Source organism: Berghia stephanieae, chromosome 2 (assembly GCF_034508935.2).
Source record: "Berghia stephanieae isolate SIO BIC M18660-M18661 chromosome 2, UCSD_Bste_1.3, whole genome shotgun sequence".
NCBI classification, from domain to species: domain Eukaryota; kingdom Metazoa; phylum Mollusca; class Gastropoda; order Nudibranchia; family Aeolidiidae; genus Berghia; species Berghia stephanieae.
Genome location: NC_088361.1, coordinates 78,476,972 through 78,494,213, shown reverse-complemented (window position 1 = coordinate 78,494,213; position 17,242 = coordinate 78,476,972). Strand labels below are relative to the sequence as shown.

General features: G+C 35.0%; 1 protein-coding gene across 12 annotated transcripts in view; it reads left to right on the top strand.

Moving 5' to 3' along the window:
* Positions 1 to 17,242, top strand: part of LOC144965587 (uncharacterized) — a 212,852-nt gene that overhangs the window by 85,445 nt on the left and 110,165 nt on the right. The window contains exon 1 of one of the 12 annotated variants that reach the window (XM_078901099.1): positions 13,316 to 13,838. The exons of 10 other annotated variants lie outside the window; for them this stretch is intronic. The gene's annotated coding sequence lies outside the window, so the exon portion shown is untranslated. Of the gene's footprint in view, positions 1 to 13,315; positions 13,839 to 17,242 lie in introns of those variants that run through there. One more of the 12 variants, XM_078901104.1, reaches the window with a different exon arrangement.

Here is a 17,242-nt window from a genome sequence, read left to right as displayed (position 1 = left end):
TGTATTTTGAATTATGTTCTGAATTGGGTAAACTTTGAATTGAACGTGTTGCAAATGTGTGGGAATAGCATATAGCATGGGATTGCGTCTATGCCTTGCGGTGTGTGTGCGGTTTAGTTTTAGTTTAGATCTCAAATAGCTGCTTTCGTACTTTTAGGTCATATCTTAGCGTATTCTTATCTTTATGACTGCCATGTACATGACCGTGCGTGTGTGTGTTTGTGCGCGCGTGTGTGTGTGTGTGTGTGTTTGTGTGTGTGTGCGTGCGCGTGTGGTTAACAGTGTTCAAGTTGTTTTCAAACAGGAGATGGGATGGGTCGACACATGAAAGTTACAGATTAGATAATGATATTTAACCTGTTAACTGTCGTACTCTGGAAAAACATGTAATTAAAAAAAAATATTAGCCCAGAAAACTCGTCCTTCAAATATCGATCGATGAAAATGACCATCTTCTTGGCAAAAACTCTCAAACCTGGGACAACTTGGCGAAGTCCCAAGCTTGAGACTGTCAATGAGAGTTTATGCTAAGAAGATGGTCATTTTAATCATCGATTTTTGAAAGACGAGTTTTCTGGCCACATTTAAAAATACTAGATTTTCCAGAGTACGCCAGATAACTGGTTAAATGGGGAAAGGAGAGGTCATTATCTCCACCACTTGTTTAGCGGCAAAAGCTTTTGAAACTCAAGTGCTGTCCTCCACTTCCAGTCGAGTAAGAGTTCCTTGTTTCTGTTTTTGTTGTTCTGCTTTCTCTCTGATTCTTGACTTGATCTCAGTATCTTTTCGCGAAGGGAGGTGGGAGGCGGCATCGTTCATGATTGTTTTCATAAAACATATTTTGACATTTAAATAAAATCACAGTTTTTTAGTTTAACTAGACTTGTGAATAAAAAGTACTACCTGATTTAGATTGTTATTAAGGGAGCTTCCGGTTAGCATTCTCCAAATAATAACAAGCGACGTAAGCTTAATGGCGTGCAAATGGTATATAGTTGATACGATATGACAAGTACAGCTTGTTTCAAAACACAAGCGCGCACGTTTTGCTAAATTTCATATCGACCTTCTGACAAATTTGCGTAATACTTTGCATGCGGTCTTCGATGATGCCTAGAATCTATCAGAGACTGCACAGGTGGAAGGCATTGAGTCTGCACTCTTGGCGAGTGTACAGAGTCCATGAGTCATTGCTGTGGAGGGGAGTGCTTAGAACACAAACGTGTCCTCATGGTGTTTGTGGTCAGCACGGTGTTGCTCCATGCCCTCTTTGCCAAGAGGGCCATTGCTGTTGCTGTTTGCCGATACAAGTGTTCAACTCAGTGTCCAGTGAGCGATTGCTAGATAAGGTTGAGCCCAGGTTCGTGAAGTCTTCCACCACCTCCAGGGTGTGATCGCCGACTGATATGCAGGTGATGCTGCTGACGTCTTGGCCCATAATGGTGGTATTCTTGGGGCTGATTGCCAGTCCAAACTCGTTGCATGCTTGAGCGATGCGATCAACGAGTTGTTGACGGGTCCCCTGAAAGTGTGCACCCAGAGCGGAGTCGTCTGCCAATACATCCCCATGATAAGGACCTTGCGGATTTTGATCTTGGCACGCAGTCGAGTCAGGTTAAAGAGGCTTCCTTTACTCCGAGTGTAAATGTAAACACTCTCTTCACTCTGGTCAATGGCATACCGCAGCAGGAGGGGGAAGAAGATGCCAAAGAGTGTTGGAACAAGGACCATTCTTGTTTCACGCCACTATTACCACTGCTACTACTACTACTACTACTACTACTACTACTACTACTACTACTACTACTACTACTACTACTACTACTACTACTACTACTATTACTACTACTGCTGCTGCTGCCGTTACACTACTACTACTACTACTACTACTACTACTACTACTACTACTACTACTACTACTACTACTACTACTACCACTACTACTACAACTACCACTGCTGCTACTACTACTACTACTACTACTACTACTACTACTACTACTACTACTACTACTACTACTACTACTACTACTACTATTTCTACTACAACTACTAATACTTCTACTACTGCTACTACTACTACTACTACTACTACTACTACTACTACTACTACTACTACTACTACTACTACTACTACTGCTGCTGCTGCTGCTGATAATGGTATTCAGAAAGAAAAAGAAGAAGAAGAAGAAGAAGAAGAAGAAGAAGAAGAAGAAGAAGAAGAAGAAGAAGAAGAAGAAGAAGAAGAAGAAGAAGAAGAAGAAGAAGAAGAAGAAGAAGAAGAAGAAGAAGAAGAAGATAATGATGATGATGATGATGATGATGATGATGATGAGGATGACGATGATGATGACAATGATGACATTGAATGATGATAAGAATATATGTCTAGTTCGGCCGAAACAAGGAATAAGGCTAGAGGGATATTGAAGAAAACTACAGAACTGTGTTTTTATTTCAATGAGAGATAATGACGTAAGTTGTTAGAGCAGTATAATAAGATAGATTATGTTCTCTTCTATTTGAAATTCTGAATTCATTAAAAACACGAGCGTTTCCAAGGTTGCATTGCTGTTAGGAATTCATTTGAAATTCCAAACGCTGGGATCTGACATTCTTCTTATACTTAATTTTATGCGAACATAATATTCTTGTCTTGCCTTATTGAAACAAAGCAATCGATTGATTTTTCCCGAGGGTCGTGAGTGGTGGTAAACAATCACTCGAATGGCTCATACTACTTACACCACTACGTAGTATACTCAATCTCCCCCCTCTCTATCTATCTATCTATCTATCTATCTATCTATCTATCTATCTATCTATCTATCTATCTATCTATCTATCTATCTATCTATCTATCTATCTATCTATCTATCTATCTATCTATCTATCTATCTATCTATCTATCTATCTATCTATCTATCTATCTATCTATCTATCTATCTATCTATCTATCTATCTATCTATCTATCTATCTATCTATCTATCTATCTATCTATCTATCTATCTATCTATCTATCTATCTATCTATCTATCTATCTATCTATCTATCTATCTATCTATCTATCTATCTATCTATCTATCTATCTATCTATCTATCTATCTATCTATCTATCTATCTATCTATCTATCTATCTATCTATCTATCTATCTGTCTATCTATCTATCTATCTATCTATCTATCTATCTATCTATCTATCTATCTATCTATCTATCTATCTATCTATCTATCTATCTATCTATCTATCTATCTATCTATCTATCTATCTTTCTCTCTACGTATCCATCTTTCTCTTCCTATCACTTTCATTCCTTCTTTTTGTCTTTCTTCCTGTCTCTCTCTCTCTTTCTCTTTCTTCCTTTCTCTCTTTCTGCCTGTCTATCTCTCTTATTTTCTTACTCTCTCTCTCTCTCTCCCTCTCTATCTCTCTCTCTCTCTCTCTCTCTCTCTCTCTCTCTCTCTCTTTCTTCTCTCTCTCGCTTTGTGTGTGTATGAGAATTAAACCATTCTCTTTTACTCAGAAAATATGACCAATATTTTTACTCGGACTTAACCGAATTTAAGTTGCGTTGTCTCCACCGATCTCGTGAAAATGGCCGACACGGTATTATAGGAAAGCTCAAAGCAAGAACCCATCAGCACCCAAATTAGGAGGAGGAAATGGAGATGGGTCGGTCACACCTTGAAATGAACAGGGAGCAACTTCAAGGGCAAGTCCCTCTATTGAAACCTCCCGGGGACACGTTAGGTTAGGCGGCCAAAACAGACATGGAAGCGCTTACTCTCTGATGACACGAAGATTGTAGGCCTCATCCTGGGAGACTACCAAGAAAAAAGCCAAGGACAGAAGCAGATGACGGACGCTCGTAGAGGCAGAGGCCCTACATTCTACAGGGAGCGAAGAGGATGTAGTCAATTTAGTCAAGGCTGGATTCGATTTTTATTCTAGCCTGAGATCATATAATCTGATTTAACTCAGAAAGTATAAGCGGTTTTGTTGACTCTGACTTAAACAAAATTTGATTCGCGTTGTCTCCACTGATCTGTCTCATGAAAATGTCCTGGTCAATACCAATAATCACATAAGTATTGGGAGTCTTAATATGTTTGTAAGAAATTTATTCTCGTTGTTACATGGTTATATTTAAATAAATACGATAAAAGTGTTGAAATTGAGTGGGTCATTTATGACTTTTACTTTTACACTTATTTTTTTCGTCCGGCTAGTAAATTTATAACTTCATAATATATCTAAAAACTAAAATGACCGCCAACTTGCCTAAAAGTATAGTTAAAAGTTTTTAAAAATATATAAATATTTGCATATTTGAACATAGACCATTGTGTGGTTTTCACATTAAATTAAAATTATTGTGATATCATTTGTTTGTTTGTGGACTTGCCACTCTGATTAATGTAACAACTTGATTACCAGATTTAACGATATTAAACCAAAGAAAATAATTAAAATGTAAAATGACACGGCAACATGATCATATTTATTTATTTGAATCAGCACCAAAACGTAAAGTGTAATTAGCGTGGCCGTAAAATCATATTTGATATAGATTCGATTAATTCACTTTGAATCTAAACAAATGGATTCACTTGAAAACGGCATTGCTTGCTTATGAATTAACTTGAATTAAATATTTTCCCTTGATGTATGGCTCTCTGATTCAAGGCGACTAGGAGTTGCCATTTGGGCGTAGCCTGTTTTAATGATACTCATGCTAAAATCCCATTGGAGAGGGCGTCAACCAAAACATGAGTTATTCTGTGCTATTGTTATTTAATTAATCAATACTACCTTGTGTCTAATACTACCATGTCTATCGGAAGCCATGGCGGTGACTGAAGTCTGCTGCTCTACACAGACAAAATGCATTTTTGTCATTTTGGCCAGAAAACGTTTATTTGAAATGATGTGGTTGGATTACGATGACTTGTCAACAAGTTTGAAATCGGTGACTTAAAAAATGGCTCAGATTTCAGACTTTTTGACATAGGGATTTTTTAATTCATGAATATTGCTGCCGTAGGTACTCTGAAAAATAACCAAAACGTTAAAAAACTTTTGGCTAGAAAACTCGTCCTTCGAATGTCAATTGTTTAAAAAGACCCACAAATTTTCAAAATCTTTCAACCCTAGGACTTCCTTATTTACCAGTTAACCGCTCCACTCTAGAAAGTCACGAATTGACGATTTGACCAGAAAACTCGTCCTTCAAATATCGATGGATTTAAATGACCCTATTTTGGAAAAATCTGGGACCTTGGGACCAGACGATGGTCATTTTAATCCATCGACATTTGAAGGATGAGTTTTTGGCCAATTTCTTTTTTTAAATGTACTTTTAAAAAATTGCGGCAGATTTTACGTAAACGTTTTTCTGGCCAAAATAAATACAATCTTCTTTGTCCGAGTACAGCGTATTTCTTTAGTCCATATTGTCATTTATTGTGATTGTCACCTGAGGATAACGGATCAATGTTGCCTGAATGGATGATAAATGAATAGTGATGACAATGATGATGTTGTTGATGATGATGATGATGATGATGATGATGATGATGATGATGATATATAATATATAATAATAATAATAATAATAATAATAATAATAATAATAATAATAATAATAATAATAATAATAATAATAATAATAATAATAATAATAATAATAATAATAATAAATAATAATAATAATAATAATAATAATAATAATTAAAAAAACCAAATAATAATAATAATAATAATAATAATCATCATCATCATCATCAGAGCAATATCCACTTAACATGCTCAAAACGCTTTACAAAGGGTCCCTGACCAGCAGCAACACGTAACATAATATAGAACGATACGTGACGCCTGTTAGGCGATATTACAATTTTTCCGACAAAGACAACACTGTTAACGGCCAGTTCCTCATTTTACACCCAAGTACGGTGAGAGAATGTGAGTAAAGTCTTTTGCAAGGACTCAACTATGCGTCGAGTGAGTACGAACATTCCTATCCGAGAGCGAGTGTCATACAACAAGACCACATAGGTGTGTTGTCAACGAATATAAGACTTTCAAACAAAAATAAATAGAGTAAAATACCAAACACAGAATTTTTTGGACTCAAAAGCCATATTCAGAAATTACAAAAACAGTAAAATTCGTGCATCTTTTACCTTTAAACCAGACAGACGACAGAAAAGTAATTTCTACCGTTTGTCGCGCCCGTATTTTCTTCAACAGGAAATTACAACTGGGTGTGTACAAGGGCAATTTTGTGACAATCCCAAGTTCAAAGTTCAATTGAAGGCGTGGACGAGCCCTCTAATCAAATAAAATAATATAAGGAAGGAACGGAGAGCAAGCAGTGTAGGGATACCCACCGTTTTATTTGTTCCGGGATGTCTTTTTACATTACGATCTGTTAAAAGTTGGGCGTTGTTAAGTTTACCTTTTACAGTAGGAGAGCACAATATTATGTATCCACGTTTGACACCTCGCTAATTGGTTTGTTAAATACTACTGTAACTTTGATTTAAAATAATGCATAAACGAGGCCAAGCTGCATGAAGAAATTATTCTGTAACCTTCATGATCTATTTTTAGGTCATTACTATAAAGAAGTCTCAAATTTGAGAGTTTTCCACAAAAACGAAACAAAACAAAACAAAAACCAAAAAAAAACAACAAAGAAGTAAAAACACGCACACAAAAAACAACAAAAATCCCCCCCCCCCCAAAAAAAAAAAAACAAACAAAAAAAACACAAAAAAAAAACAACAAAAAACTTGAGCTTTTATATAGCGCAATATCCACTAAACGTGTTCAAAACGCTATACAAGAGGTCCCAAGCCAACAGCAACACTAAACAGGTAGGGCGAGACATGCCGCCTGTTAGGCGAAATTGCAGTTTTGTTCGGACAGAGACAACGCTCTTAACGGCCAGGTACTCATTTTACACCTGAGTACTGTGAGAGAATGTGAGTAAAGGGCTTTTTCCAAGGGCTCAACTATGTGCTGCTCGGGGCTTGAACCCAAGTCCTTCCTATCCGAAGGCGAGTGTCATACCACAGGACCACATAGCGACCTATATTTGAAGTGAACGCTTGGCCAACATATTAAAAATGTGTTTTGTCAGAGTACAACAGAACAGATAGTTGTGCATATACTATATTGGTTTTTATCTTGTCTAAAACCTGAGCATTTATACCGCGCTATTTCCACAGAATGTGCTTTATAAGTGTTCAAGGCTATGTGCACATAATATGATATGCGGGTCTGATATAACAACAGAGTTATGGGCTTGATTTAACATTGTTGTAATGAATAATATTTTGTGTTGGTTTGAGATCGAGAGTATTTCCATTATAACAATGAGCCCATAACATTTTGGGTGGTCAGACCTGAATATAAGAACACGTCGGTCCTATGCCCAATAGCAACACTTAACATGAGGACGAGACATGGCGCATGACAAGCTCAAGTACAATTTATTTCGACAGTAACTGCTACCAGCCAGTCAGTTTACATATAACGTATTTTTTCCCACCAAAATGTCTTTTTACCTACAATGACGCTATAGAATGGTTAAAACCACCCAATATCGGTTATTTTTTTAAAAAAAGACCCCCCCCCCCTTTAACTTAGCGTCGCATAACACGTTACTCAAACCAGGAACCTCCTTGTCCGAAGGGGAGTGTCAAACCATAAGACCACAAAGCCGTCCACAACGTCAAGATTAATGTCTCCAATAAAGTGTAAACCCAAACGGTGGGTGACTCTTTGACGTTGGTGGTCGATCAGCACGGTGTCCCGCCTTGTAATAAAGCCAAGCGATGCTGGGTATGGTCAATGGCCTGATGGCTGGCAATATTCGCTTAATTCTGGCTCCTGCGGTATATCCGATGGTAAGGTCATCTGCTCACATTAACTCACATGACTTGGGTATAAATAGATAGACGACTCTAGGCTTTGTAGGATATTGTAAACATATTCTTACATAAAGAGGATGCCTATAAAAGACATCTTGTACTTTATGAAGTGGACATTTTTAGCCTATTAGGGGAGTAAATGATTATTTGTAAATTACATTGAGCATGGTAAGTCAGTGGAACATGTGCAACAGTTTTAGTCTTTCTACTAATTTTAACTAACTCAAAACTAATTATAAAGAATACCGTGACAACGAGTATTCATTTTCATTTATCCCTTTTAACTCCCATCTGGACCATAGGGCGTCCACCACGAATCTCCATTTGGGACGGTCTCTAGCTACCACCTTCATGGGTATTTTTTACAAAGTATCCAGTTTTTCAATCCCATGGGATCTCCTGACTTTCCCAAATTGTTGTGATAAGTCTGAAGAGTGTTTTTGCTGTTACTAAATGATCTGCTTTTAGTGCTTCTGGTCCTGGTGCGTTTCAATTTTTGGTTTGTCGAATAGCATGTTTTATTTCGTTAAGTGAAATTGATGTCTTAATCCTCTCCCTCTTCTATTTTGATAAGGTCTGTACAGGCATGCCGTTCAAAAGTTCTCTAAAATATTCCCTCCATCTATTTAGCTAGTCTGTTGGCTTGCTTAGCATTCTGGACCCGTTTTTGTTGGTGATAGGTCAGTTGGTATTTGTTATTCGTCCTGATAATTGTTTAGTGATACTGTAGAGCTCTTTTAGGTCTCTTTTTTTCAGCACCTTCTTGTGCATCATTTGCTACTCTATTTATAAGATGTCTTGTGTCTTTTCGGGCACTTCTTTTTACTTTTTTAAAAATTTCTGATGTTGTAGAATCTCATGAGATGTTGTTTCTGGATTCTTGTCTTCGTCTGGTATTATTTCTGATTGGTCTTTCTTCGTTCTTCTATGGCATTTATTCTGTCATGACTGATCCAAGTTTTATATTCTCTTCTTTTGGGTCCTATGTTGTCTTCACATGTTTTTATAAATGTTTGCTTTACAACTTCCCAGTTCTTTTCCACGGATTCTTTTTCCAAGTCTGCCAGTATATCAAATCTATATGAAAGAGAAAGTGAAAATTGATTCCTGATTTCCTCTGCATTTTAATACATTAAAGCGTTTCTGATTCCTTGGGCTAGAATTGTTCATTGCAGCTATCTTGATTCTTAGTTTTGTTACAAGTAAGAAGTGGTCTGATCCAACATCTGCTCCTCTATATGTTCGTGTGTCTATCATTGTCCTTCACCATTGGCGGAAATGGCAATGTGGTCAATCTTGTTTTCTGTGAAAGTGTCTGGTGAGCTCCAAGATATATTATGAATATTTCGATGTGGAAAGGTGGTACCTTCTATAATTAAAATGGTTTGTTGGCATTAGGCGTTTACGACGTCTACCACATTCTAGGCGTCTTTAGTACCAAAATAAATGCTTCTTCGCCTTTTGGATCAAATGTAGAATAATTTATATGGACTGGATTAGAGTGACGACGACTTTTTTCAATTCGAAAATGTCGAAACTTCTAAGAATAAACCCTTCTCTTCTCTGCCAATTCTTTCTCTCCCACCCTATTTCCGTCACCCTCACTCGAAGAATAAAAGAAATAATATAACAAAACAAAGCAAAGACAAGAAGTCAAACTAAAGACAGATGATTGTGATGTTCTCTCCCTCAAAAAGGCTAATTAAAACAAAGACCATCATCGAAATGAAATAGTAAAAACACACAACAAACAATGTTACACGTGAAAAACAAAAACAAAATCAAACTAAAACCAAAACAGAGAAAAACAAACAAAAAGTACCCCCCCCCCCCCACAAAAAAAGAAAAGAAAAAACAATAACAAAACAACAAATAAGCAAACAAAAACTAAAATAAAAACCCATTTAAATAACAACAAAAACAAAACAAAACACGAGACAAGAAGAAATAACAGAAAAGCATTTTTAAAATGTAAATACGGCAACGTAAGATGATCATTTCATAAAAAAAAAATTTAGTCCATGTCTTGTTTTTAATTGTTGTTATTGTTGTAATTTGTTTTGTTAATTATTGTTTTACACCCCAAACGACATGTTATGTTGTGCTCTGACGCTTTCGGACAATTACAATCACCGTTAAAGCCAGATCTAACATTGTCATTAAACCGGACAATCACAGTCACAGTCAATGGTTTTGATAAGTCGTAGTTTTTGATTTGACAGGCTTGATTTAGATTAATGTCCATGACTTGTACTTGTAAACTTGAAACAAAAACAGTGTGATGAAGCTAACGGCTTAAGATTACTGTCATTTTAAATGCTTGCCAGTGAAATGTGTGATTTGTTGTGACTCGGCTGCCATACTTTCACAAAACGTTTCCCCCCCTTTTTGCGCTCAAAATTAAAGGTCAAAGCAGATTCAAAGGGATCTAATGTGCACTTTAAGGTCATGCAAGATTCAGTTATTGTAAATTGCGGGCTTGCAGCTTTTATGGGTTCCTCATCTTTGTGTCATGATCGCATGCTTTTTAAACGTTCTCATCATCGTGATCATCAACATCATCATCATGATCATCATGATCATCATTAATATCATCATCATCATCATCATCATCATCAACCGCTTCGAAGCTTCGGCATAGGCGCGATATAAATATACATTTATTATTATTATTATTATTATTATTATTATTATTATTATCATCATCATCATCATCATCATCATCATCATCATCATCATCATCATCATCATCATCATCATCATCATCATCATCATCATCATCATCATCATCATCATCATCATCATCATCATCATCATATCATCGTCATCATCATCATCAACAACAAGAACAACATAATAATAATTCCCTCTTCCCCCCCCCCCCCCCCCCCCCACGAACCTTATCCCTGTATATCACACGCGCACGCAAACGCATACACACACAGACGCACACATTCACATAATATACATACGTTTGCTTTTGACGTTCCGGACCATTACACTTTGACCAGTCCCCTCTGTTCTTTTTCCATCAATGTCATCATTACTGTGACAACTTTGGGGAAAAAGGGGAAATTATGCGAAGAAAACCAAAATGGATTTCACTGCTTACCATTTAGTATAACTTACATGACCGCTGCTGCCCTGGGTAATCGCCGACGAGTAATACTAATGTACCCACAGTACCAAATGTGGCCAAAAGGATTCAATAGTCTGATGTCATGTCCGCCCAACAACGAGCAGCTTGGTTCTAAACAAAGAAATTTGGGACTGTTTATTCGTCATGCTTAGCTAGAACTTTTTCAAATGTCTCATGTGATCAAAATGTATAAAAGTTGAAACATGATCATATTTATTATGTTTTACTCCTCTGGATACACTTTTATGCTCGTCGGAGAAGTATTTCATAAGGGCGTCCGCCATTGTTCTGATAGTTTAGAGCCAGTTACTAAGTTACTATGCGTCATTACGAGGGAAGTGACATCATGACTGGTGAAGCGTATTGCAGCAGACATGAGACAATCGGGATATTTTACCAATTAACTGCCGTACTCTGGAAAAAACAATACGTACATATTTAAACATTTGACCAGAAAACGCGTTCTTCAAATATCGATCGATTTAAATGACCCTCGTCTTGGCAAAAAACTATCAAACCTGTAATCTTGCGAGTTCACTGGTTGATTGATCTATACATAATTATGGGAAAATTAGCAAGTTGATGTTTTTCACTATAATACAATTTTGCTCATTATCACTGAACCAACTGTAGCCAATTTTTATATATAGTTTATAAATGGACTTGATGATGGGTTTCGTATATAATTCTATTGATTAAAGATCGCGATGATTTTGATAAAAGAAAATTAAAGTTGTCATGTCAGATTTCATTATGTCCACGGCAAATATCGATATCGATGTGAATATCCTAATATCGAAATCTGCATCATCGATGCTTGGAGTTCATTTTCGTCACGATATCGATGTGAATATCCTGATATCGAAATTTGCACCATAAATGTATTGTAGTTAAATTTTATCACTATATTATATTCTCTTTTTCTTTTGGAATATACTTTATGAACAATATGATAGAATAAACAGCTTTGGTTACGTGTATAACTTTAAACATTTAAAAAGTTGTGAATAATTTTATAGATTACTACTGATTCCCACTACTTTGACATGTAAAGAATAAGTGAACTCTCCTTGTGAAGTTCGAATGTTGCTCTTAGAGAGAATTTCAGTAGCATTTTCATACATTATCATTGTATTTTCCCAGTTGGATTATGCGTATTTTATCATCTTCTTATATCATGTAGTTCATTTTGTCTCACTTCTTGTTTCCTCTTGAGACGAAAAAAGAGTACTACTAAAAATGTTTCAGACTTTTGCGGCACTGCTCTGCGGCGGACGCCTGGTCTTTCCAGTCTTTCCTTGGAATATACCTTAAAGAAAAAAAATAAAGGGAATATTTTTATCATTATGAATATTATTATTTTCGTGTTTTTTAATGCATGTGGTCATGTAGTATAGCACTTGCTATCGAACAGATAGTCTCGCTCTATCCGGCGCAAATTTGAGTCCTTGGCCAAAGGCTCTTTATTCAATCCTCTCACCGGTGAAGATGAGTACCTGGCCGGTTGCAGCGTTGTGTCTGAAGAAAAAAAATGTCTCATATGCGTGGTCTCGCCCTACGAGTTAAATGTTGCTTCGCGAAGTCTCAGGTTTGAGAGTTTTTGCCAATATGAGGGTCATTTAAATCGATATTTGATGACAAGTTTTCTAACTAAATTTTTAAATACATGGTTTTCCAGAGTAGAAATGGTTAAAAGATAGCCGTTACCTCTTGGCTGGCTGAAATAAAGATATTTTATGTTGTCCAAAGCTTCCCAGTCAGCAGGCTCGGCCTAACACACACACACACACACACACACACACACACACCACACACACACACACACACACACACACACACACACACATACGGCACACGGTAAGCTACAGTAACTCCTTTCGCTACACTCGTGAACTAGCGAGGACACTGACTGTCATGACACTCCATCATTAATCATCATCATCGTCATCATCATCACCATCCTCCTCGTCACCATCACAAACATCATCGCCAGCAACATCATCCTCAGCATCGTTATCTTGCTCGTTGTCGCCATTGCCATTCATGCACACACCTACACACATTTCAAAGTAGGTATAGGACATAATATACTATTCCTCTCATAATCATATCGTGTCGGTGACATTATTTTCTCTCTCCTTTATCTATGGGCAAGGAAGATATATTATTGTTATTATATCATTGTCATAATATTTTTTGGCTTCTCAACAACACACTTATAACACGCTTTTCTACACCACTATTACGTCATTTACACAACACAGAGGAGTAGTATCAGTATCATAGCTCATTTCCTTGGTGTGTCAGAGATACGCTTATATATAGATAATGATACGTTATCTCTTATTTTGTTTAATTATTAGGGGCAAATAAAAGGAACACATAAAAACACATCGTCTGAAATTTGTAAACGTATGCTTTTATTTATCAGAATACAATGTTTATTTATTGAGTTGATATTTTTTAATTAACCAGTTGGTTTACAACTTGGGAACACATTAGGTTAGGTATATATCCGTCGGATATTCAAACAACAGTGGTGATTCTAACGTTTTGATTGTGTAGTTTATGTAGTCCATGGACAATTCGACTGGGATGTTAAATGTTGTTGTTATTAATTAAATTCGCAATCCATCTTTTTCGATTAGAAATAATTGGATTTCTTTTTTACAATTTGGATTATAAATATTATTATTTTCCCTCTGTGTTATTGTGTTGACATAATTGGTGTTGGACCATTGGCATACAATATGGAGAGGTATTGATTTTTATTTATTTGTTGTTTTTTTTATGCTGCAGATATTAGGATGACACAAGCAACATTTACAACCATAATTACCACACTAAAAATTACAACAAATACCACCACCAACACGACTACAACAAATAACACTACTACTACCACCACCAGCAGCAGAAGCAGCACCACTACTACTACTACTACTACTACTACTACTACTACTACTACTACTACTACTACTACTACTACTACTACTACTACTACTACTACTACTACTACTACTACTACTACTACTACTACTACTACTACTACTACTACTACTACTACTACTACTACTACTACTACTACTACTACTACTACAACTACTACTATATTATTTGGAGTTGATCATAATCGGTCGATACACGGATTTGAAATAAAACTTTGGGGTTAAAATTTATTTTAGCAATGACTATCCCGCACAAATCTTTGGGCCTCTTTTTCGCTCACGAAGTGCCCGAATTCGCGTCAAAATATGGGACGAAGCCGTTTCGTATATGCTATTTTAAAAAATTAATTACGACGCTGTTTATCGATGAATATGACTGAAAGTTGGCACACAGTTAGAAAAAAGGTCATTTTAGATTATTTCAAGCGACAAAACTCGTGCGATTACCAGAAGACCGTTAAAAATAGATTTTTACTCTTTGGAGTAAAATATTTCTAAAACTACCGGGCGTGGAGGTTTTGTCGCTGACAAGGTAATACAGGAACATTTCTTCTTTTTGGTTGTAAAATTTCATATGAATATGACGAGTACTTTTCCCATATTTTACAAAACACCATCCTAATTTGCTCTTCAAGTTTCAATCTTTTAATCCACTTATTACGCAAGATACAAAGAAAAGGTCGAAAAAAAATGCCGAAAAAGCGTCCCACATGTTCGCGTTTTTTTCCTCTTTGCGGGTCATCCAAATAAATGACACCTATAAAACTGTATAACTTGTTTATTTATGAATGGATTTTCAAAATTCAAAAACATTTTTACTCAGTGGAGATAGGGCTTGGATTTTAGATAAAATTTTCCTCAAAAAGAGAAAAAAACATTTTTCATAGTCATTGCTAAATTTTCATTGTACATCTGTTTTTCTGTTCCATTTGAAGCGGACTCCTCTTTGCCTTTTAATCTGCTTTACTATTTATTGCGTGCTTTCATTTGTAAACTCGGATAATTGTGGATCTATTCAAAATCTGTTGACTACCCATTTACTCTCTCTCTCTCTCTCTTTCTCTCTCTCTCTCTCTCTCTCTCTCTCTCTCTCCCTCTCTCTCTCTCCCTCTCTCTCTCTCTCTCTCTCTCTCTCTCTCTCTCTCTTGGTGTTGATGTGACCTAATATTACGAAAGTGCCGTAAAACTTAAGCAATATTTGTAACGTGCTATGTTTGTAACGTAGTGTAATGTTTATAACGCGGTATAATGTTTGTAACGGTGTGTAATGTTTGAGGCGTGTAAAATTGTAACGTTGTGTAATGTTTGTAACGTTGTGCAATATTTGTAACGTTGTGTAATGTTTGTTACGTTGTGTAATGTTTGTAACGCTGTGTAATCTGTGTGACGTTGTATAATGTTTGTAACATTGTATAACGGTTGTAACGTTGTGTAATGGTTATAACCTTGTGTATTTTTTGTAACGTTGGAGAATGGTTGTAACGTTGTGTAATATTTGTAACGTCGTGTAATGGTTATAACATTGTAATGTTTGTAAGGTTGTGTAATATTTGAATTGTTTGGTAATGCTTGTAACTTGGTATACTATTGGTAACGTTGTGTAATGTTGGTAACGTTGTGTAATGTTTGTAACGTCGTGTAATGTTTGTAACGTTGTGTAATATTTGTAACGTTGTGCAATGGTTGAAACGTTGTGCATTTTTGCAACGTTCTATTATGGTTGTAACGTTGTATCATGGTTGTAATGTTGTATAATGTTTGTATTGTTGTGTGATATTTGTAACGTTGTGCAATGCATATTACGTTGTTTAATGTTTGTAAAGTTGTTTAATGTTTGTAACGTTGTGTATTGATTGTAACTTTGTCTAATGTTTGTAACTCTGTGTATTGTTTGTATTGTTGTGTAATGCTTGTAACGTTGTGTAATGTTTGTAACGTTGTGTATTGGTTGTAACGTTGTGTAATGTCTGTGACGTTGTATAATGGTTGTGATGTTGAGTAATAGGTGTAGCCTTGTGTATTTTTTTGTAACGTAGTGTTATGGTTGTCACGTTGTAAGTTGTATAATGGGTTTAACTATAAATAATGGTTGTAACGTTGTGTAATGTTTGTAACGTTATGTGATGGTTGTATTGTTTTATCTTGGTTGTGACGTTGTGTAATGGATGTAACGTTATGTAATGTTTGTAACGTTGTGTAATGTTTGTAACGTTGTGTGATAAATGGTTGTAACGTTGTTTAATGTTTGTAACGTTGTGTTATGGTTGTAACGATGTATCCTGGTGTAATGTAATGTGATGGTTGTTTTGTTGTATCTTCGTTGTGACGTTGTGTAATGGATTTAATGTTGTGTAATGTCTGTAACGTTGTGTGATGTTCGTAACATTGTGCAATGTTTGTAACGTTGTACAATTTTTGTAACGTTGTCTAACGATTATAACCTTGTGTTATGTTTGAAACCTTGTGTAATGTTTGTAATGTTGTGTAAAGTTTGTAACGCTGTGCAATGTTTGTAACGTTGTGTAATTTTTGTAACGTTCTGTAATGCTTGTAAAGTTGTATTGTTTCTAACTCATGCGCTCATATTATTATTTGTGACCCGTGGGCTAAAACTGGCATTATACGGGGACTTTTGAGTTAAATCATGGACGGAAACATAAATTTAGCTTTTTGCTCTGAAAGAAAGTGTACTCATTCTAAACAATTAATCATCAAAAATAATCCATAGTCTCTCAATTATTATTATTAATATTATTATTATTATTATTATTATTATTATTATTATTATTATATTATTATTATTATTATTATTATTATTATTATTATTATTATTATTATTATTATTATTATTATTATTATTATTATTATTATTATTATTATTATTATTATTATTATTATTATTATTATTATTATTATTATTATTATTATTATTATTATTATTATTATTATTATTATTATTATTTTATTATTATTATTATTATTATTATTATTATTATTATTATTATTATTATTTTATTATTATTATTATATTATTATATTATTATTATTATTATTATTATTATTATTATATTATTATTATTATTATTATTATTTATTATTATTATTATTATTATTATTTTATTATTATTATTATTATTATTATTATTATTATTATTATTATTTATTATTATTATTATTATTATTATTATTATTATTATTATTATATTATTATTAT